The sequence below is a fragment of the Haemaphysalis longicornis genome, unplaced genomic scaffold (genome assembly GCF_048455015.1).
Source record: "Haemaphysalis longicornis isolate Haplotype H1 unplaced genomic scaffold, Haemaphysalis longicornis Haplotype H1 scaffold_8, whole genome shotgun sequence".
Lineage (NCBI taxonomy): Eukaryota > Metazoa > Arthropoda > Arachnida > Ixodida > Ixodidae > Haemaphysalis > Haemaphysalis longicornis.
In genome coordinates this window covers 182,123,667-182,147,173 of record NW_027526445.1, presented here as the reverse complement: position 1 = coordinate 182,147,173, position 23,507 = coordinate 182,123,667, and the positions used below count along the sequence as shown (strand labels likewise).

Here is a 23,507-nt window from a genome sequence, read left to right as displayed (position 1 = left end):
GGGGATTGCACATCAGTAGTTTCTCTCTAAAAACGCGTTCATTCAACACCACTGAGGAAACGTAAGGTTGGTGAAGCTGAGAAGCGCCGTAAGATTGTTCGCGCAATAACTGACAATTCTCGTTTTTTTGGCGCAATTTTTTCTCACGTTTGCGTCGCAACTTTACGTCGAATTGCGAAAGTATTAGTCAATACTTTAATCAGTACAGGTGCAGTGCCCTTCAGGCAAAGGCGTTGAATCGCGGCGTTCTATTCCTCCGAAATAAATTCAGGTGTTGTAATCACTGCATCAGTGGCCTCGCCAGAAATATTTTAGAGGGATATTATGCACCGTCGATACAGAAATAAAGACAAATACGGCCTACACCAAAACTATATCTTAATTTTGTTTTATTACGGTATTTTCGTTTTTATATTCCTGTATATCGACGCGGTGTATAAATAGCACGGAGGAGAAAAGAGGAAAGAAATGCGCCGGCCGGAAAATTTATGGCGGTGTTCTGACACGGAAACACCACCAACGCTCCCTTTCTACGCCGCTGCTGCGTGTAAAAAATGTACATCACAGCCAGACGGCCTAGTTGGAATTGACTCATCGTGACAATCGCGCTACGCAAACGGGAACAAAGAAAAGAAACACATGGACAACCGTTTGCTCACGTGTTTCTTTTCTTTGACCTCCTTTGTGTCGCGAAAGCTATACAATGAGCAAATGTACTGCAAGGACCAGTACATACGTTCCCCACAATAAACACAGCTAATGGAAATTGTGTAGTTTATACCGGCTGCTCGTGAATTATCGGAGACAAAAATTCATAGATTTTCTATTGCTGCGAAGATAGAAGACCAGCGAAGCTGTATTGGTAGATAAATGCATTGATTAATAATTTACGGTGACACTATATTGATCAAATACAGAAAAATGACGTTCTTTGAATTAATTGTAAATTGATTATCGCAGAATTTGCTTCGGTAGAGTTTCGACAATTACAACAATTAAGAGTTACAGCCACTTTCTGTGACCCCCTCCGTAGACGGCCATGCAGTGACAGCAGACTGCAGTTCTGTAACATTTACAACTTTCATCATCATCATGATCTCTACCCGCTCCTTTCCTGCACTGCTCGAGTCCATTATTTGACTCCGAACACGCATCTCATTTCATCCCAGCATCTAGTTATTACTGAGAAATAACTAATTATGACAAGTGATACTAACCCGTTGTAATGATACAGTCGCCACAGCAGTCAGTTTAAGTATAATTTTCCCTCAGATACGTACATTACATTGAGAGCTGCAGCGCGTTTTACACTATCTCTGGAACGAGCGTCGACGCGACGCAATTTTAGTCACAACCCAACGCCCCGCAGCTTCGCCGTAATAAGAACCAGGCGCTTCATAGTGCAGCCAGTTCACGTAAGAGTGCGCGTAACCGGACACGTGGAGCTTAGCTGAAAGCGGTTGGAGGCGGAGAGGGCGGTACGCACCTTCTCGCGTGCGTTTATGGGTCACTTTCTACTGCTCCAGGCCGCACCGTGCGGGCAAACCGGCTGCAGGCGCAGATCGATTCCGTCGATAGCTCAGTTGGTAGAGCGGTGGACTGTAGCGGTTCTTCGACGATGCGGATATCCATAGGTCGCTGGTTCGAATCCGGCTCGACGGATGCTTTTTTTGTGAGCTCGCTCTTTTTTAAAATTTGCTTATACTTAGGCGACTCGTACACTCTGGCGCGAGAATACGGGATGATGCACTACGGGCGTAGCGCGAGGTGACTGGCTGGTGAAAGAATACGTTCCATGAGTTCACAACGATATTTGGGACGGGGCGTTCAGCACGTTCGCAATCAACCTCCTCCATGCGCCATGTCTCCCGTGTCCCTGAGCGCTGATTTCCTCCTCTTGTCATGTCTTAGCACGAAGCGAAGTGTGTCAGCCCTTGGAAAAGCCATTTAGCAAAAGAAACACCCATTAAAATAGGAAAACACAACTTTAAATCAAATCAAGTCATATTCATTCAACGTCGTCCTCCGAGATGTTAGGAACACGGACAAAAAGTCTTTGCAGGATCGGCTTGCCTGGGTCCGTACCTCCTCAGAAAACTGACAATCCTATATAGTCAAGCAAACTTGACTATGCACCGGCGGTGACAGCGTTACATCATTATACAGTGGTAATAATCGAAGAAAGAAAAACAACACAAAATAAACGAAAAACAAACAACGAAAACAGCAACACGACAGAGCATCCAAAACCTATACAATAAATAATCGGTACAATCTTTCACGCTATTTACAAACTTGCGTGTTGTTACAATTGAAAGAGTGACAAAAAAATTATTTGAGGTAAAAGGCAGACACATGGGTACAAATACACACATGCGCACAAAAAGAAACACGACCTGAAGTTAAAGAGCTAATGAATTTATCAGTGATGGCAACGTATGCTTAAGCATTTGAACTCCGTAGTTTGTGCGCGCGAGGTATTTTCCAGTGTTCTTTGTGGCGCGTGTGGTAGTTTGTATTATTCGGGGGTAGGTTAGATAGCTGTGCGAATAAGTTCATCGTCTTCTTTTGCTCTGCATAATAACGCTTAAGCAAAATATTGTAAATAAATCAAACTTTACGAAGTATATGTTTTGCTAAAAGTGGTTCCGTGTGGGCATTGAGTGGGGCGTTAGAGATTGCGCGCACAGTTTTTTCTTCAATAGGAGTGGCTTGTTCATGTTTCAAAGGGGGATGTTTCGCCAAATTAAATGACAGTAGCAAACCTGTGAAAGAAAAAGTTCTTTACACACACACACACACACACACACACACACACACACACACACACACACACACACACACATATATATATATATATATATATATATATATATATATATATATATATATATATATATATATATATATATATATATATATATATATATATATCATAAGTTTTATGCTTACCGGCAGAAAAGTTCGGAGCTTTCTTAGAATGTCAACTACGTGGGAAATCGTGTTACTCACCTTTTCAACATGCTCATTACACGCACGTGTTCTTCAAATATGACTCCAAATATGACTGTCTCTTGTCGCTATAGGGGAATTATATTCTTATTTTATACTTCCCTAAACGTGATTTTCTGTATATGAGCGCAGAGCAGAAAAGAAAACCGAAAGAAAAAAGAAAACCCCCCAAAAAAGAAAACCGATCACGAGGAAGTCGACAAGTATAGGTGCTACTCAGAACTGAGCTTGATTTAACTGCCGATGCACAGATGCCGGAAGACCTTCCTGCTTTATTCTAATGGAGCCTCTCTCTCTCTCTCTCTCTCTCTCTCTCTTCAAAGAACATCATGCATGTGTAAACATTTAGATATTTGCAAACGTACGCACACTTCTCTAAGGACGGATTACACGTTCGATATGCTAACAATAACTCAAGAAAACACTTGATGCCAGCGTTACACAAACTTACAGGTGGGTCTCATTCAAACTTGGGAGTCTGTCTTCGTAAAAAATTACACCATCTTCCCGTGGGGAACCAGGAGGATGCAAAACATCATGGGGGTTCCGTGTAGGTTCCATTGTGTTGCCGTTATGTTGTTTCATTTACCGGAACACGAATTGGAACGTAGTGTGAACCCCCATGTAGAGACAGAGAAATGTACAGACAGCGAAGAGACCGACACCCGCGTTACCTGATCGAACACCCCCTGGTTCTCGCCTTTCTTTATTGCGTGCTCACGCTCTACCCCGCTGTCCGCCCTCTTCGTCCTCTTCTCTGGTTGAGCTGCAAGGCGCATGGCGCTTCCCGCCACAGATTTCCCACGGGAAATTCAACATCCTCCTCTAAAGTTTTCAGTTCGTCGTTTCCGTTGTCGTTCAGCTTCGCGTGCCTTCGTTGTATCATTAGCTTCTTGACGTAGTGTGAATGAGTGAAGGACGTAAGGCGCGTTCGTAGCACATGCTCCAGTCTCGGTTTGTAGCGCAGTGGGAAGAGCGGGACGTACCTCCTGTTGCGGCCACAGAGTCGGGGGATTGAAACCGGGCGCCGCCTAACTATTTCTTTTTATAGTGGGCTGCGCTGACGTCAGCCCAAACGCTGATGGGGCTGAAGAGACGCGCATGCGCAGTAGAGTGCGGACGGCGGACAACAAGAAGGGAGGGAGGGACACAGCCCCGAGCATGAGATGCTTCGCATCTAAAAACACCAATAAAACGCCGAGAGCTCGTGAGCGCGTGCCTCGCGGCGACCGCCGAGCGTCATCGGCACGCGCAGTGACTCCAGAAAAAAAAATCTCCAGCGCTAATGCTAAAGGTGAAAAGACACCTTGCTCGGGAGAGGTCACCGCGGCCGCCGCATTCTCTAGAAGCCATTATGGATAATTGGAGACGTGGCTACGAGTGAGCCCATCCTTCCCGAGACGACTTGCAGATTCCGCCGCCGCTGCGTCGAGTCGATGACGAAGAGCTGGTGACAGTTTACAATGCTGATGACTTTGCATCCATTACTCACCGCGAAGAACACGACGACCTCTTCGATGCATATGACGACGATCGCTAGCACCGCAAGCAAATAAACAACGATACTGATACTTAACTATGTGTCCGGAAATGCTCACCCACAAGAGCTTCGCATGAGAGTCTTGTGCGTGAGTGCAAGCTTCCGTGATTTTTTTTCTGTACCTGCCCAATTTCTGTGTCTCAGAAATTGCAACACGTTATATGAAACATACAGATCTAAGCCTTCGCTAAAGAGAATTGATTAAACACAGGTTACAGCTAGGACCCGCTGTAGTTAGCTACTACACGGGTCGACAGAGCACAGGATTTACGTAATGTGCCACAGAGGAAAAGGAAGTGAAGATCACGGAAGTTCACAAAACAACTAATACACCGCACCGAAGGTCCTTTACAATAATGTCCGAGGCACGAGACTCAGACACCATAGTTGGGGTAAAGAGAATTTATTATAACCCACATGTCAAGGCGCAGCGACTAGTGATAACAGCGCTGCCCTAAGTACAGAAAATTATCCAATCAGTTTTCATGTAACGTGGTCATTCTACACACTGCGCAAAAATGTTTGGCGTGGGCAACAAGCTACTGCAAATGAAGTCACATAAAGTCCACCAGAGTTCAAAGAAAGAGTTCATAATATATACTGAACTCAGTACGGCACTAGGGAAACGCTCAGGATGTTGCTCCTGACCACTATAAAGCGCGTAGACCAACGCAAAAGGAAGGCTTCTTCCCCTAGAGCTGCCAACTCATGCTCCAAATGACTCATGAGAATCGACCGGACACGCCACAGCAGAGGGTACATTGCCCGTTGCGGCCGGGCTCGAAGACATGCAGCACCACGATTTCTCCACAAAACGAAAGCACCAGCGCACATCAGAAAATTCACCAACACATCATTTGAACGAGTGTTCATTCGAAGTGTGAGTCCGAACATCCGGCTTAATACAGTCCAAAACGTTGCCGCTACACGACAGTGAAACAAGGCATGTTCTAACGTTTCAGTGTGGCCGCAGTGTGGACACCGTGCGGAACGCACAACGCCGAATCTCGCCAGACGGTCACACGTCGGGAGAACTTCCCAGCCACGTAGCCATCCAAAATCCCGAACATCAGCCGGAAGTGCCGCCGAAGTCAGCTGATGCCACCGGACACCGCGTGACCTTCCTATCTGTTGGTTGTCTAATTGGGTTATTGCCAATTTTTCGCACACTTCACTTGCCGTACTTTCCCTAAAACTTAGGCTTGGCAAGGAAGACTGGAGATTTCGCAATGTTTTTATAACGTACGCGTAAAATGGCGGCGGCTGCTCAGCTGAAGGGCCGGCGATGTGCGCGTCATAAAATAATGACCGGGAAGTTCCCAGAAAGTACTGGAGCAGCGCCTTTCCTGGGTACTCGTCTGAGTCCACAAGGTCGATCACTGCCCGTACCGCCAGCGCGCTGCTCATAGTTTGCAAACAAGGCAGACTAAAACCACCCATTGACTTGGGCAGCCTCAGCAGCGCTCGTGACACTGTTTCCGTCTTGCCCGCCCAGAAGAACGATCCAAACTTCGTTGCGAACTGTCGGGTGAAATGGCGCGGCGGTTTTGCTACGCGTGCTACATAAAAAAGCGCTGCCGAGACGGACGACTTAATTATGTAGCTTCGCTCTGCAAGGGAAAGCCTGAACTTTCCTGCAACTGCAAGACGTTGCTCCGCAGTCTCAAGGAGGCGCTTCCACGTACTACGCGCCACTTCACCCGAGGCATGAAAAACCACACCTAGTACTCGAACACCCGTCACCCATTCTACGTCGCCCGCCAAGCCAGACGCAAATGTGCCGAAGCGCACCGCCATACTTTTTCCCCTGTTCAGTCGAGCTCCAGACAGCTCACCGTACTCCTGAAATAGCCGCATAAACGCTCGGTAGCTGTCCTCGTCCCGAATGAACAGGGACACGTCGTCCGCATACGCGGACACTTTAACTTGGCCTATGCCTGGCAACGGAAAGCCGCGGATGGCAGTGCTTGCATCAACACGGCGCAGCAGTGGGTCGAGACAAATGACAAAAAGCAAAGGTGACAAAGGGCAGCCCTGCCTTATCCCACGGGTGACAGAGAACGGACTACTTAAAAGCCCGTTGACAAGGATTCGGACGCTGACGTCCGAGTACAACAGCTCGAGCATAGCGACAAAGTCTGGCGGAAAGCCGTATTGGCGCAAAACTCCCAGCAAGTATCGGTGCTCCACTCTGTCAAAAGCTTTCGCTTGATCGAGAGAGATGAAGCACCCAGAAGCGCTAATCTTTGTCGCGTAACAGAATAAATCGCGCGTCAATGCCAGGGACGAGAAAATTGTGCGACCTGGTACGCTGCACGTTTGCGCTTGGCTTATGATATCGGGCAAAACGGTACTGGTGCGTCTGGCCAAAATGGATGCTACAATCTTGTAGTCAGTGTTCAGTAGTGTAATTGGTCGATACGCCTGGGGCTGCGTAGGATCCCCGCCTGGTTTTGCGATCAAGATGACACGGCCTTCACGGAAGGAGTCAGGTCGCACTCCGCGCTGAAGAAAGCCGTTCACCATGTCGAGTAGTGCACCCCGAATGGCCGGAAAAAACTTCTTGTAAAATCCAGCAGGGATACCGTCAGGCCCAGGCGCCGACGCACCGTTCAATCTTTTAACACACTGACTCAACTCGTCGGCATCCACAGGAGCACACAGCAACTCAACCAGGTGATCTGGCACGCATGGCAGCACCCCACAAAATGCGCTAAGCTTGTCCTCGAATTCCTCTGCATCACAAGACACGCTCTCGGTCGAGAAAAGGGTGGCAAAATGTCCCACGAATACCTCAGCTATGTCTTCAACCCTCGTGCTAACCGAACCATCGGCGAGTGTAACTTGTGGAACAGCGGCCAACCCAACCTCGTCAAGCGAGCCAGCTCGAATATGCCGGAGTACGGAGGGGTCCGATACAGGCCTGCCCAAGGTCTGCGCACGGCTCGCCGCTTGTGATGACTGCCGTAAGAGGGACTCGTAGCGTATTTTCAGCAGGTTGACATAGTCCCGCATCGCGAAGGTTAAGGTGCCCCCTCTCTGTACGATGCGAAGTCTCCTCAACGTGTCGTTAAGCGCGGCCGTGATACGCACCTTACGCGCACGACCCTCCTTAACTAAAAGCACGCGCCAGTGGTCCTTTAACTCATCCCAAGGGAGAGAACTGTACTCGCACAGAGCAGTCAACGAAGCCGTTAGCGCTGCAGGACGCCTCACTTAGCGCGGACGCACCGTCAACATGGGGGACCGTGGAGCAGAGCCCCCGGCGCCACCCCGTCCTCTAGACCCGGCCTCCGAGTAGCTGTATTACAGGGGCGCGCCACGACCCCCGGCACGCGTCTTCGCCTTAAAAATTCGTGGGTTGGGCTAAAGTTCGGTCCCTCAATCCTTACTTCTACGCCCTTGCTACACTAGTTAGCAATCATGCTAGTGTGATGAGTCAGGACGTTTTTTGAATAAGTTCGGTCGTGTGCAAAATCCAGCTGCTCATGTTTGCTTTATATATATATAGGTTCATCTTACACCTGTTTATTTTCGCGGACGCTTATCTTCGCTTGCAGTGCGCTAACGCAATAGGGGATACACTTATATTGCTTAAATTGTTGACTGAAATCTCAAATTGAAGATCATGCCCACATTCATTGCGCAGACGTGTTGCAACGAGAACGTGTTGTAGATTTACAATACACCCACCAGACGACACGTCTACCATAAAGGTCGTACGATTGTGTGAATGGAAACTACTAGCAAGAGCTTACAATAACAATGCTCCGAACGCGAATGTTAGAAAAAAGTTAAAAGCGGAACTAAACGTAAACAAGCCCGGTGCTTGTCACAGACGCGTTTCGTTACTATTTAAATTGCAAGAAGACGCGCGAAAAAAAAAACACAATGATGGTGTTAATATTTTTTAGGTTTAAATGACATAACAAGACAAATGATATCGTAATGTCATCAATTGTGTTCGTATCGCGCATTTCCAAACTGTAATTTGTGTTTGGATGTCCAGAAATGTACTATATTTTTCAACTGTAACCGTATAGTGTATTGCCACCTCCCACTCCTGCAATTGCCCGAAACTGCGCTGATAGTATTAAATAAATAAATAAATAAATAAATAAATAAATAAACGTTATTAACAAGGATGGAGACAGCCTGAGTGCAGACTGCAGACGGGTGGGAAGGGTATTGTCAAAGAAGTCGGAACAAGCCGCAAATAAGTATAAGTAAATAAATGAATAAACATTAAACATGGAAAAACGAAACAGCGTTTCATAGCAATTGAATATCCTAATCGTACCACAACTGAGCGCTTTATCGGCAACATGCACGTGATACTACGCATCGAACAGACATTCATTTGACTACTGTGTGGTAACTATTTATTTCTTTTCAAAATGGAATCTTTCGCGCTTTACTCAACGGGTACGAAAGGAATACTTGCAACACATAAATCATTCAACACGCATACGATTAAATGTATGATAATACAGCTATTAATTATTAATAACCCTAAGTTACAAAACATTTGAATGACTGCGCTTCGTAAGTGACTGACACACGGCTAACAAAGTTCACATCCTCATTAACGCCCTAAGTTACTACGTGAACAAACACAAAAGATCTCCCACAGATGTCAATGAAGCAAAGAAAGAAACTCTGAGCTTCACATTTTTTCAACTTAAAACTTAATAGTGAGAGTAATAAAGGGAAGATAAGTAAGCAAATTTAGGTATTGTGAACAGCTCGGCAAGTTGTAAAATGTTCACCGCGGAATTATGGCGGAAAACAGCACTTTACCCCAGTTGAATGTTTTATGGGGAAAATGAAATGCAGTAATAGTGTATTGTTTCTTTATGCGCTGTGGGCAAAGGAAAATAGAACAAACAATCACAGATGGCCACACTGAAGGCAGTTGCAGCCGCAGCTGTCGACGTACAGCTAAATCGTTACGACGATCCTTCGAAGAAAGTACCTCGTGTGATCAGTTGTGTAGCTTCAGCTATAAAGCGGGAAATACGATCCCGTAGGAGCCCACACTCATTCAATGTGTATCTATGGGAGTATTGGTACGGGGCATACGAGCTGGCGTTGAGATTTTTGGCCAATCACGAGACATGGGCACGTGACATGTGTGTGATTATGGTCTGGAACAGCAACGGCACGCCTTTCAGTGTTCCTTTAGTATTTCTAATGGCACCGAAATCTACAAGCCACGGGGAATTTCACCTCTGCCTTCCAGGTCTTAAACTAGGTCACAAAACTCGAATACACGACCCGCAATTGTAACCTTTTATCGGCCCACATTCGTGGACGAATTTGTTTCTTCTGCATTGAAGCAAATGCAGCTCCAACGACCCTAGCAGGGTGGAAAAAGAGAGAAAACAAGGGTCGCATATCGCAGTACCGAAGCACAACGCGCGCCTGTTGTAACCACAAAAGCGAAGATGGCTAATACTGCAAAGTTCAAATTGTCATCTTAAAAATGGAAATATTAGTAAAAAAAGTAACGGCTGAGTGGTTCGCCGTCTCGGGAGCAGAGGGACTGGGAATCCATCCCACAACCTTCGAAGGGTCAAAATAACTTCGTTGTTCAATCCTGACATCGCGATTGCTGTCTGCAATCAATCAATCAATCAATCAATCAATCAATCAATCAATCAATCAATCAATCAATCAATCAATCAATCAATCAATCAATCAATCAATCAATCAATCAATCAATCAATGTGTGCTCGGTAGCGCACAGGCGAGATACCTGCTGTGACTGGCACATGGCGATGCCCACGTGACACCCCCATTGTAAAAACTGCAGAAGCCATTCCACCCCACCCCCAATTGGTGACCAAAGAGACACAACTATGCGCTGAGGAGGAGGAGGAGGAAAACTTTTATTCGTATAAAATAAGAGCGATGTGAGCGGAGTCCTCAGTCCAGGACCCCAGAAGAGCTTGCTGCCGCCTTCGCCCTCTCGATGAGCCGAAGCTGACGATCAGGATCTGAGCTGGCAAGCTCTCGCTCCCACTGCTCTAAAGTTGGATTTTCTATTGTGTCTATATTCTTATTGTGTTGGCAAGCCCACACCATGTGATATAAGAAACTCTCAATGATTGATTTTGAACTTTGGGGGGGGGGGGGGCGTATTTGTGATCACGTTGGTATACAGCAAGTGGTTCGTTGCAACATCAGAGGTATGCGTGACCTGAGTACAGTAGTTGGTTTATTTGAACCTTTATGTGGTTCGTACTCGTTGAACGTACACTGGATGAACCACTTCTTGCCTGGTTTGGAGACACGCATTGAAGTCGCCGATGACTATCGCTGGGGTGTGTTGATCGCATTGCACCCTGGCGAGGTTCGTACAAAGTTCTCGATGTCAGTTTATGGATATCTGTGCTATACGGCAAAGATTGCGATCCAGTCACAAATAAAACTGCCCGCTCGGCTGCCGCTTGCGCTCGGCTTTACGAGCACTATGGTTGCCGTGATAAGCTTGTATAGGTTGTAGTCACCGGCGTGGCACGCATGCGGGCAACCATGTGGGTGCGCCGCAAAGCCTCTGTGTTGCTAAGGCGACGACGCCATTTCACGTGTCACTGATTGTGCGTGCTGGTGCCCGACAAAAAGCAGCACACGACGACAGCAAGAACTGTTTGATGTTCCAAACTGTGCCCCACCGAACGCGAACTAATACCTCGATGCCAAACACTGTTCCGTTCAGCAACTTACGAACGTGCCCAGCGCGTGTTTGTCGAGCCATCTGGTGGTGCCATCTAGCAGGACAGCCGGTAAACAAGGCGCAGCAGTCCACTGCAGACTGAGCGGGGCACCTGAAGTTCACTCGAAGACCCGTCCTTGTGACTCGTGGTAGACGTCATGAAAACGATTTGGCGGGAGAATCAAATCAATTATTTCTCGGCGAACAAAGCATCGTTTGCTGCCGGACAAGCGCTGGGGGTACCCCAACAGACTTGTATTTTGTCTGCCTGGCCCATTTAAAGTCAGCACGATAGAAAAAAAAATGCCCCGTTCGCGCGTTCTGCCCTCCCGCTTACAATTCCTCGTCACGGGACCACAACTTCAATGTGGGGGCTACGGTTACACCCGGTGCTCGCCACGCACCAACACCGAGATCGCTCCCGGTGTCCCGTGAGGTGTGGAGAATGCCCCGTTCGCGCGTTCTGCCCTCCCGCTTACAATTCCTCGTCACGGGACCACAACTTGAATGTGGGGGCCACGGTTACACCCGGTGCTCGCCACGCACCAACACCGAGATTGCTCCCGGTGTCCCGTGGGGTGTGGAGACGCCGTGTACGTGTCACGTACACAGTGCACCGCCGCAAGTGCGGTGTACCACGCCTGTGTGCATAGGCGAGCGTAGCTCAGCCCATGCGTCCGGCGTCGGTAGAAGCAAAGCCCAGTGCGGCAGAAGCGTGGCTCGGCGGCCAGCCGCGGTTCTCCGGAAGTTCGTCGCCATGGAGACGGTGCTCACGTGGCACCTGGGAGATGCGACCGCATTAAGGCCGGCTCCATCTCCGCCATGGTCAGCGAACTCCACACATCTGGCGAGTGGCGACGAGACGATGGCAGCCCAACTCGGAAGCAGGCTCACCCGGTGTCTTGGAGGTGCGACGATTGGCAGCAGTGATGACTGGGTCGTCGAGGGCGCAGCCTCGGACCCTGCATCAGCTGCCGCCGACGTCGACGCGCCGTCGTCGACCTCGCGCTGTTTCCTACACCAAGGCGGCGCTGCCGCCAAGCGAGGCCTCCAGCGTTTCCTGCACCAGCTTGGCGCAGTCGCTGGACGCCTGAATTCCACGAAATTCTCGAGGAACCAGTCGGCCATCAAGTCGTCGAGGCACGGGCAGAGGATCGGAACGCCTTGTTCCGACATCGTGACGACGTGCCCGCACTCGCGGCAGATGGGAGGCTCCACGGCCGGCTGCGGCCAAGCTTCGGCCTGGCTGGGCCCAGCCATGGCTGCCCCCTTGGCTGCCCAAGGGGGCGAAAGTCCGCCGAGGAGACACTGGATGTGGGTGTTGTGTCCAACACGCACACACACCAGTGCCCAAACGACGCGCTCCGAGGAATGCGCAGAGCTCAGGCTCCAAGGACTCGAAGGCACCACGAACACGACGGACTACCCACAATGGGCACTATGTTACGGTTGTTGGACCCTTATATATATAGCATAATGTTGGGGTGGAAGGACGATGTGTTTTTTGTAATGTGTGACAGGGGGTTGACACTAATGCGTAAGAAAGACGTGCTGTGGACTAGGCAAAATTGCACGCTGCTCGAGGACACGTTACGTGAGAGGTTGGGCGGGCGATGTGGCGTGGGTGAGGGGCAACAACCGCTGGGCCACCTGTCTGGCGCAGTGGGTACCACAGAATTAAAAACGATGATCATGATATGCTGGCATGATGGTTATGATGATGATTGGATTTTTATGGCGCTAGGGGGATGGAAAACGAATCAGGGGAACAGTATGGACCCGGTGGAGAGACCCCCTACAGAAGTTTGCGGACATAGAATGGACTTTGAAATGCTGCAGCAGGATCAATTGGGAGTTGCACTGCCGCCACAAAATTTGTGCAAGCAGAAATCCCTACCCAGTCAAACCCGGTTGAAGCAGTTCACGCATGCTGCGGTGACATTGATCTGCGCGGCAGTCACAGGGTTCGGGACGATCATGCACTGGGCGAGTTTCGAACATTGAAGTCACCTGCCTGCAGATCCATTGGTCGGAGACTTTGGTAGTGTTTTGACGGTGGGGGGCCTTAAGACAGTCATTGATGGTGATGATGATGATCATGATGATGATTTTGTGGTGCTAGAAACCAGTTGTTTTTTTTTCGGCGTTGAAAACGGAGAGGTTTCTTAAACAGAGTAGCTGCTTAGCAAATCATTATTTTTCGTGTCCACAGCTAAAAATACCAAGAAATTGCCCAGCGCACGCACGTGAGCGCAGGCCTTGTGGCGACCGCAAAGCCGTTAACAAAACCAAGAAAATGCCTAGCGCTCGCGTGTGCACGCCTCACGATGACCGTCCAGTGGCCCTGCATGCGCACGTTTGTCAAGACAAGAAAACTCACTTGGGGAGATCGGCCAAGATTGCGGCGTCCACCCGGCAGTTAAAAAATTAGTTGTCGCTTAGCTCTGCTATGCCAGGATATACGTAGCGTGAGCTAAGGTTCAGCAATCCAGTCAAATCCAGTCCAATTCAGTCTAATCCAGTCCACTCCTGTCCAGTCATTGCTCCCCGCGCATGCTCAGCACGGCTGTTCACGAGTCACGCGAAACGGCCATCAAGCGGCTCCGGTGCAGCGTCAGACTTGGCTACTTCGCAATTGAGGCGCACACCTGGGCCCGCGCCGGCGCCAGTGCGTCTGCCGCGGCTATGACGCAACACAATCCAACACAATCCACTTTAATCCAATTCAATCCAAATCCAATCCAAGCCAATCCTATTCAATCCAGTGTCCCTCGCGCTTGCACGGAACGGCCCTTCACGGCACACGCGAAACTGCTCAACCTCGGCCAGTGTAGCTTACGCTACAAAAACAACCAAGAAAATTTCGAGCGCTCGCGTGTGCGCGCCTCACGACGACCGCCCAGCGTGTCCGGCCCATGCTTGCAAGCCAACGATACCCAATTAAGGGCAGATTGGTCAAGATTGGCCAAAAAAAGAAAACCACAGCGTTCGCCGTAATGGTGGCATCGCTTGCTCGGAACGAGAAACACAGGCCATAGCGTACGCCCCTCCCAGGTGATGTCCAATGATTACCACTTTGAAAAAAGAAAATGAAGGAAGCTCACACCTGTAGCAACAATGATGGAGTGAAGGTCGTTGCGGCAGCAAAGAAGAGGCAAATCGGCTGCAGTCGTAGACTTCGTGAAGGTTGCGTACAGCTTCCCTAACTCCAAGTCTTACGCGTTAGTGTGAGCATCCTTCATTTTTATCGTAACTATGCCAAGATAAATTGTACGCAAATTAATTCATAACTAATTCTAAGGAAGTCATGTGTGTGTGCCTTTATTCGATCGATATAGTGTAACGTTCCCGTACATATACAGTACAATCTCGATAAACGGAAATCGCTAGAACGGAACTGCCGCTTAAACGGAACAGTAGCCTGTAAGTTGGTTGGTTTTGTATTCATGTAACGTAAAAAAGCTCTCGGTAATCGGAACTAAACTTGCCGCGTCACCTTGTAAACGGAACCAGAACTGGAACTTCGTGCGAAACCCATTGGCATGAGAATCAGCTTTTTACGGTTCCGGCTGTTTCGTTTTTTTTTGTTTTTTTTCCTCCACGTTTTTTTTTTTTTAGACTCGTTGGCCTCGTAAGCCTCGTCTCGTCAGTGGTCAGCCGTGCTAGCGCAACGAATGCAACATCGCAGTTCTTGTTCCAGTACTTGTTCTTGTTCCAGTTCTTGTTCCAGTTCTTGTTCAGGTTCTTGTTTCATACGGTATCGACTCAAGACTCTGAGGTTACAGGGTTCAGCTCCTGCCGCCCCGTTCGCGCCATCGTGGTGCTATTCGCGCTTCATTACCGCGTTGCCGTCTTCTAAATTCGGTGGCTCGTAAGCACGCGCGAAGTTGAGCCTTCTATAGCCTACGTGAAGATGCAGTTGCAAGGACAAATAATGGATGCGTCTTGTAGTGCTCGACGACTCATTTTTGCCAAATCAACTTTGTCAATGCTGTACCTAAACCTCTTGTTTTCTTGGTTTCTGAAAAAAAAAAACAACTACAGCTACATTCACCTTCTAGTTTCTAGAGTTCCATGAAATGGTATTAAGAGTGTGTACGCACATTAAGAGTGTGTACGAAAGAAGCGCGTAGACTAAGGTTACAAATTAATTCAGACCCCAGCGGGGTTCTTCGACGTGCGCTTGAAATCTGCTGCTGCACACGGGCGTTCTTGATGGCCTGTAGGAGATTAAAAAAATCACGGGAGCTTAAGTCTGTTTACGTGCTTTGCTCCCCTAACGCGTCTTAATTCTAGTGCGGGAGACTAAATGGTCAGTTGACTGCCTTTTCTCGCGTTTGCTCATTACGCAGTTCGACCTCAATTTTACGAAACGCGGATCTTGTGCATTTGATTAATTAACGAACAAAATCGCGATTCCCAGCGTAGTTCCCCGTATGCTTTTCTAGACGTTTTCTAGATGTTTCTCATAGATGCTTTCCAGATCTAACGACGGGCCCGTCCCAATGAAAAAGTTCGCAGGTCCTACTGTGTTTGGGAAATCCAAGTTCCGCTGTACAGCTTATTTGAGTGAAGATGGCGTTAAATGTGGTGAGTTATTCCGACGAGCCAAGCCAATGTTGAAAACGAATAAAATTCGCATTTTGTTTTCATGGCCCCATTAACATACTTTTATTTTCACGGCGACTTTTATTTTCACGGCGGACCCTGTCCTGCGCTAGGTTAATTGTGACCAAAACTGCGTGCGTCTATCGGGTCGTGTCGACAAAGAATAATCGCACACGCTCGCTCTAGAGACAGCATGCAATGCTGAGTAGGTCTAAATTTATTGTAGGTATCTTGAAAAAAAAAACAAAAATCCGCTAAAATTCTAGACGCCTCTAGAATTACGGCCAGTTTGATTTACCTCTCGTAATTGCTTAGTTCACGCTGACCTTGTAAGCGTTAGTAAATACGCGGCCGTCTACGGGGAGCATGGTGACAGAAAAGGACTGTGTACTTCTTGTTTTAACTGCGAAGCTGTTAGAAAATCGTAATTTTCCGTGTCCGCAGTTAAAAATATCGAGAAGTTGCCGAGCGCGCGCACGCGACCGCGGCGACCACCCGACGTTTAAGAAAACCGAGAAAATGCCAAGCGCCCGTGTGCGCGTGCCTCGTGACGACCGCCTATTCGCCGCGAGCTCGACATGTAGGTGGCGACAGCGTCGCGCTGCTAGTGTGGATGCTCCGCTGAGCGGCCCGTAAGAATGCACACTGTGGGCGCGCTTCGTGCTTTTTTCTCGCCGTATGTGCGTACGAAAGGTGCAAACAAGAGTGGTATGCTGTAGTTCGGTTCCTCAACGTTCAATGTATAGCGGCAGTCAGTTTTCATTACTACGCCAAAAAAGCGACGGCTCATCGGGAATCTCAGAATGGCCGTAATTGTGACAATGAACTTGTACGCTGTGGCTCGTAGCAAGCTCGATCTTTCCAGACTATGGCTTTGAGCCTTCAATAAAAGCATAAATAGAAACAAATCAGGAAGCCTCGATCTCTGAAAGTCAGTTTACAACGGCAATCTCAATCGCTTTCACTGGTAGCATGACGCATTCTTGCATTTGTGGGATGCCCTGAAATGGTAACACTACTTAACTGCCCCGAAATTCTTTCTAAGAGCTTACGATATTTTTGTGTGTTCAAAGGGCAACATAAAATTACTGAATTTTGATCAGCGCAGAGATATAAATGTAACCGCTCTAACGGGTCTTTTAAATGAAATTTTAGCGACTCTGAGGGAAGGTTTAAGAGAGAGAGAATAAACGTTTATTTAAATCAACAGGGGGGGATTGTACTGAAGCTTGAAGGAGGCGTCCTCAGTCCAGGATGCCTTGAGCGCGGGCAGCATCGACAGCCCTTTGAGCCAGCCGAAGCTGGTCGTCCAGGCTGGTGCTCGCCAAGGCGCTCTCCCAAAGCTCGACAGTGGAAAGTTGCAGGTTGGGAGGAATCAGTGGAGATTGGTCACATCCTCCGACCATATGGCGTAGCGTTCCGGGTTCTCCGCAAAATCGGCAAAGCGGGGACTTCTGTCGGTCGAAAAGGTGAAGCCGGATAGGATGGGGGAATGTATTAGTCTGGAGAGCACGTAAATGACGTTCGTGCTCTCGGGGTAGAGATTTATGTGGGGGAGCGAGTGTCTGACGCGACAGCCTGTAGTGCTGCGTGATCTCTGCGTAAGATGTCAAGGGCTGCATGCGCTCGGGTTCGGCAACGCTGCTCTCGGCGCCCGCTCGGTGGGTCAATTCTCGAGCGATGGCGTCCGCCGCCTCGTTTCCAGGGATGCCGTGATGTGCGGGAGCCCATACAATCCTGATTAGCTGAATAACGGTTTCAGATCACTTATTTACGGCTTTCGTCGCAAGTGAACTTGCGAATTGAATTGTCAACGCACGCAGTACAGTCAACATCTCATGTTTAGCTAGGTTTTCGCAAAGTGACAAGCAGGTTTACAGTGTGCAAACCAAGCTTCTGGGACCTCACAGTGAGCACAAATTTTCTGTTACGGCTGCTGTGCTGACCATTTGCGTTCCTTTTAAAATCTAACAGGTGCCTGCAACAGCGAGATGTGTTTGCATTCTTGCGTATAAGGTCGCTTACGAACCCTAAAGATGGCAATAAATGAAGTTGCGCTGTTGCAGATGTAGTAAAACATTTCCTTTTTATTTCTCGTTGCGAATCAGCACAACGAATTCCCGGTAACTACTTTCTTTTGTAAACTGAATATTGCCTTTGTCTTGGTATTTAATTCTTGAGGCCTGGATTGGTTAAAAAATGAAATTCTGTGCGTTTCTTTTTTTTTTTCGGGAAGAGAAGGGGGGGATTCCTGCCAACGTTGCAAGAGCAGAGAGAAGAGAACGCATGTAACGCGAAAAGCCAAACTATGGTTATCAGTATTACTTACAATCGAAACTGCACTAGGCGTTGTGTTCTGTAGCGGTGAAAAAGCAGCACTTTAACACGTATTTTCGAAATTAATTAACCCCCCTTTGGTCCGAGATTGTCCAGGAATTGCGGCTCGCCTTTTTCAAAAATGTATTGAAAGCAAGCATTGCGGGAAAAAATTAAAAAAAAAAAACAGCGAGTCATGGCACACACCCCTCACACATGTGGGCAACAACGTGCATTATATTACGCGTTTTCTCCTCTTTCTTTAAAATTAGGTCCACCTTAAGAGGTTAAGACGTGACCATATAAGCATTTGGTTATGCTGAGTGAGACACGTTTCTGGACAACGTGATTCATGCCGGATTTGAAAATGATATATATGAAAATGACACGTACACGAAATGCCACATGACAGACGCAAACTCACAACTGCTTACTTTTACCGAAAAATCCCCCCTAAATACTCTTGCGCATCCATAGAAACATATTTTGAATAATACGTAAAATTACCAACTCGATGCAGTTGAATGAATGTTTATTCCTCCTCCTCAGTGTAAACAACGACTGTCCAAAAATGGTATTTATTTTAGAAATATACGGGAAGGACACGATCACACAGGCGCTTGCTGGTGTAAAATACGTGTCCAGTAATGTATGGGCGATAGCGCACGGGTCGTGTGCAGTGTAAATGTTTTTGTTTGTTTTTTCTTTCTATAAGGACACAGCGCAGTTTTACAAAGGTGTGGAATTTGCACGCGTATGCACAGGTCTTGTTGCTTCTTACCCGTTTCGCGTACTAAACTTTTATCCTTTAAATAATCACTACGCCCCTTTCAAAAAGCACCCTTGGACATTCCCGAAACGGCAGACGACTGCACTCAACAATCGGAAAAGTGCAACGTGTGGAAGCAATGTTCACACTCAAGCGAAGATGACCACGGCGAAGATGTTTCGTGGAATTAAACCAGCGCATTAACCCTCAACGGCCGCTGACTATTGCGTTTCTAGAGGAAATGCGCAAGCAGAGGTAACTATGTCATCGCTTACTGCCAAACGAGCACACATATTGGTTGTTTTGTCGTGTGCAGCACGCGTATTGCGCCGCACGCCACGTGAAAAAGCAGACGACGCGAGAGCGCCATCCACACTAGGAGCGGTTCGTCCCGCCGCCGCCAGGGGCCGACTCTGTTCGCGCTCGGGGCGACGTGCCCGGCGCGTGTTTGTCGAGCCATCTGGTGGTGCCATCTAGCAGGACAGCCGGTAAACAAGGCGCAGCAGTCCACTGCAGACTGAGCGGCGCACCTGAAGTTCACTCGAAGACCCGTCCTTGTGACTCGTGGTAGACGTCATGAAAACGATTTGGCGGGAGAATCAAATCAATTATTTCTCGGCGAACAAAGCATCGTTTGCTGCCGGACAAGCGCTGGGGGTACCCCAACAGACTTGTATTTTGTCTGCCTGGCCCATTTAAAGTCGGCACGTTGGAAAAAAAAATGCCCCGTTCGCGCGTTCTGCCCTCCCGCTTACAATTCCTCGTCACGGGACCACAATTTGAATGTGGGGGCTACGGTTACACCCGGTGCTCGCCACGCACCAACACCGAGATTGCTCCCGGTGTCCCGTGGGGTGTGGAGACGCCGTGTACGTGTCACGTACACAGTGCGCCGCCGCAAGTGCGGTGTACCACGCCTGTGTGCATAGGCGAGCGTAGCTCAGCCCATGCGTCCGGCGTCGGTAGAAGCAAAGCCCAGTGCGGCAGAAGCGTGGCTCGGCGGCCAGCCGCGGTTCTCCGGAAGTTCGTTGCCATGGAGACGGTGCTCACGTGGCACCTGGGAGATGCGACCGCATTAAGGCCGGCTCCATCTCCGCCATGGTCAGCGAACTCCACACATCTGGCGAGTGGCGACGAGACGATGGCAGCCCAACTCGGAAGCAGGCTCACCCGGTGTCTTGGAGGTACGACGATTGGCAGCAGTGATGACTGGGTCGTCGAGGGCGCAGCCTCGGACCCTGCATCAGCTGCCGCCGACGTCGACGCGCCGTCGTCGACCTCGCGCTGTTTCCTACACCAAGGCGGCGCTGCCGCCAAGTGAGGCCTCCAGCGTTTCCTGCACCAGCTTGGCGCAGTCGCTGGACGCCTGAATTCCACGAAATTCTCGAGGAACCAGTCGGCCATCATGTCGTCGAGGCACGGGCAGAGGATCGGAACGCCTTGTTCCGACATCGTGACGACGTGCCCGCACTCGCGGCAGATGGGAGGCTCCACGGCCGGCTGCGGCCAAGCTTCGGCCTGGCTGGGCCCAGCCATGGCTGCCCCCTTGGCTGCCCAAGGGGGCGAAAGTCCGCCGAGGAGACACTGGATGTGGGTGTTGTGTCCAACACGCACACACACCAGTGCCCAAACGACGCGCTCCGAGGAATGCGCAGAGCTCAGGCTCCAAGGACTCGAAGGCACCACGAACACGACGGACTACCCACAATGGGCACTATGTTACGGTTGTTGGACCCTTATATATATAGCATAATGTTGGGGTGGAAGGACGATGTGTTTTTTGTGACAGGGGGTTGACAAAAATGCGTAAGAAAGACGTGCTGTGGACTAGGCAAAATTGCACGCTGCTCGAGGACACGTTACGTGAGAGGTTGGGCGGGCGATGTGGTGTGGGTGAGGGGCAACAACCGCTGGGCCACCTGTCTGGCGCAGTGGGTACCACAGAATTAAAAACGATGACCATGATATGCTGGCATGATGGTTATGATGATGATTGGATTTTTATGGCGCAAGGGGGATGGAAAACGAATCAGGGGAACAGCATGGACCCGGTGGAGAGACCCCCTACAGAAGTTTGCGGACATAGAATGGACTTTGAAATGCTGCAGCAGGATCAATTGGGAGTTGCACTGCCGCCACAAAATTTGTGCAAGCAGAAATCCCTACCCAGTCAAACCCGGTTGAAGCAGTTCACGCATGCTGCGGTGACATTGATCTGCGCGGCAGTCACAGGGTTCGGGACGATCATGCACTGGGCGAGTTTCGAACATTGAAGTCGCCTGCCTGCAGATCCATTGGTCGGAGACTTTGGTAGTGTTTTGACGGTGGGGGGCCTTAAGACAGTCATTGATGGTGATGATGATGATCATGATGATGATTTTGTGGTGCTAGAAACCAGTTGTTTTTTTTCGGCGTTGAAAACGGAGAGGTTTTTTAAACAGAGTAGCTGCTTAGCAAATCATTATTTTTCGTGTCCACAGCTAAAAATACCAAGAAATTGCCCAGCGCACGCACGTGAGCGCAGGCCTTGTGGCGACCGCAAAGCCGTTAACAAAACCAAGAAAATGCCTAGCGCTCGCGTGTGCACGCCTCACGATGACCGTCCAGTGGCCCTGCATGCGCACGTTTGTCAAGACAAGAAAACTCACTTTGGGAGATCGGCCAAGATTGCGGCGTCCACCCGGCAGTTAAAAAATTAGTTGTCGCTTAGCTCTGCTATGCCAGGATATACGTAGCGTGAGCTAAGGTTCAGCAATCCAGTCAAATCCAGTCCAATTCAGTCTAATCCAGTCCACTCCTGTCCAGTCATTGCTCCCCGCGCATGCTCACCACGGCTGTTCACGAGTCACGCGAAACGGCCATCAAGCGGCTCCGGTGCAGCGTCAGGCCCGCGCCGGCGCCAGTGCGTCTGCCGCGGCTTTGACGCAACACAATCCAACACAATCCACTTTAATCCAATTCAATCCAAATCCAAGCCAATCCAATTCAATCCAATGTCCCTCGCGCTTGCACGGAACGGCCCTTCACGGCACACGCGAAACTGCTCAACCTCGGCCAGTGTAGCTTACGCTACAAAAACAACCAAGAAAATTTCGAGCGCTCGCGTGTGCGCGCCTCACGACGACCGCCCAGCCTGTCCGGCCCATGCTTGCAAGCCAACGATACCCAATTAAAGGGACACTGAAGTGATATGTAAACATTGCGGGATTACTTTCGCAAATTGTAGTCCGGAGTCCCCAGGCCATGTTTCGACCACCCTGGGCGCGTTTACGCGATTTTATTCAGTAGAAAAATTAATTCGAAAATGCTGTCCTCCTCTCTTTACGCTCGCCCATTTTCTGCGGCGTTTTCGTGTGACGTCAGGAGGGGATAAGCTGGCAATTGGTTGCACTGCACGGCTCCCCGGCCTTCAGACAGAGTCAGTCGGCCCAGCGTTTCGTCCGCCGGCCGCCGACGGGTCGTCACAATTCGTTCGCTCAGTTGAAACGAAGCCAGGACACGCTTGTGAATGGTAGAATCTGCCTTTCTTTACTTGGTTAGTTTGTACACTGTATCTAGCTCCAAGTCAAGGTCGCTTCACACAAGCGCTGCGCACAAGCGCACATGCGACGCTTCGCTGACTGGTATGCCAGTAGGAAAATATAAGGCCTCTTGAAGGCGGGAGAAGAGTCAGTGAAGTCAATATAGGTACTAAGGAAATAAAATCAACTGATATTTTTACCGTACAGCGTAAAACTAGGGTGCGGGAAGCACTTTTTTGCGCTGGGCGAACAACCACAGCGGTCAGCAGCACGACTACGCATCTGCGAACGCTTTTCCGTCTACGAAATGCAATTGGTAGACGTGAGCTAGTGTGGAAACTCGGGCGACGCTTACTGCACGAGCGCAATACAACAAACAGTCACCTAAGCTGCTTGAAATGCCAAAACTAAATAAAAGTGTAAACTGGTTGTACAATATATACCCTATATTATCGCTGCCTCCGGAGCCCCCTCCGTGGCCGAGCCGTCTGGGGTGCTAGGTTTGCCGTGGCAGGTATTTTGCAAGTCACGAGTTCGAATCCCCTCGGGTACTTCCGTTTTTTTTTTTTTTTTTTTTGTAAGTTAACTTTTTTGTTTTCCGCCGATGTTTTCTATATTGAGTTCACCTTTTTTTGGGCCGCAACGTTCATGGCTCCACGAACTAGTTCACAAAACGCGCGCAGGCTGGCACTGGCGCGCTAGCGAGTTCTCGTTGGCGTGCTGTTGCCATAAGCACCGACTGCTTGCAGGCAGTGGGCACAGGCCAGAATGAACAGATCCTTGGCCTGGTGCGAACACGCTTTTTACGACACAGGCATGTGGGAGGCAAGCTCCAAATATGGGGGAAAAGCGCATGACATTTGGGCGTCTGCGGGTACGCGGAGGGCGTTCATGCACTGCGTGGGTTTCCGCTAGTGAATGCTACGATTCCAATCCGTCCTAGGAGTCTTATCTTTATGCATTTTTACAGCTGACAACATGGCAGAAGCGCGGTACGATGATTACTGAGTTATTGAGAATGCC

The 23,507-nt window shown here is 49.2% G+C and overlaps 1 protein-coding gene and 1 non-coding gene across 2 annotated transcripts in view; both read left to right on the top strand.

The window, feature by feature from the left end:
• LOC144149198 (tetratricopeptide repeat protein 8-like) overlaps positions 1 to 23,507 on the top strand; it is a 142,790-nt gene that overhangs the window by 73,332 nt on the left and 45,951 nt on the right. The gene's annotated exons all lie outside the window — the stretch shown is intronic.
• Trnay-gua (transfer RNA tyrosine (anticodon GUA)) lies at positions 1,569 to 1,662 on the top strand. Its single transcript has 2 exons — positions 1,569 to 1,605; positions 1,627 to 1,662. It is a non-coding gene; the product is annotated as a tRNA-Tyr (tRNA).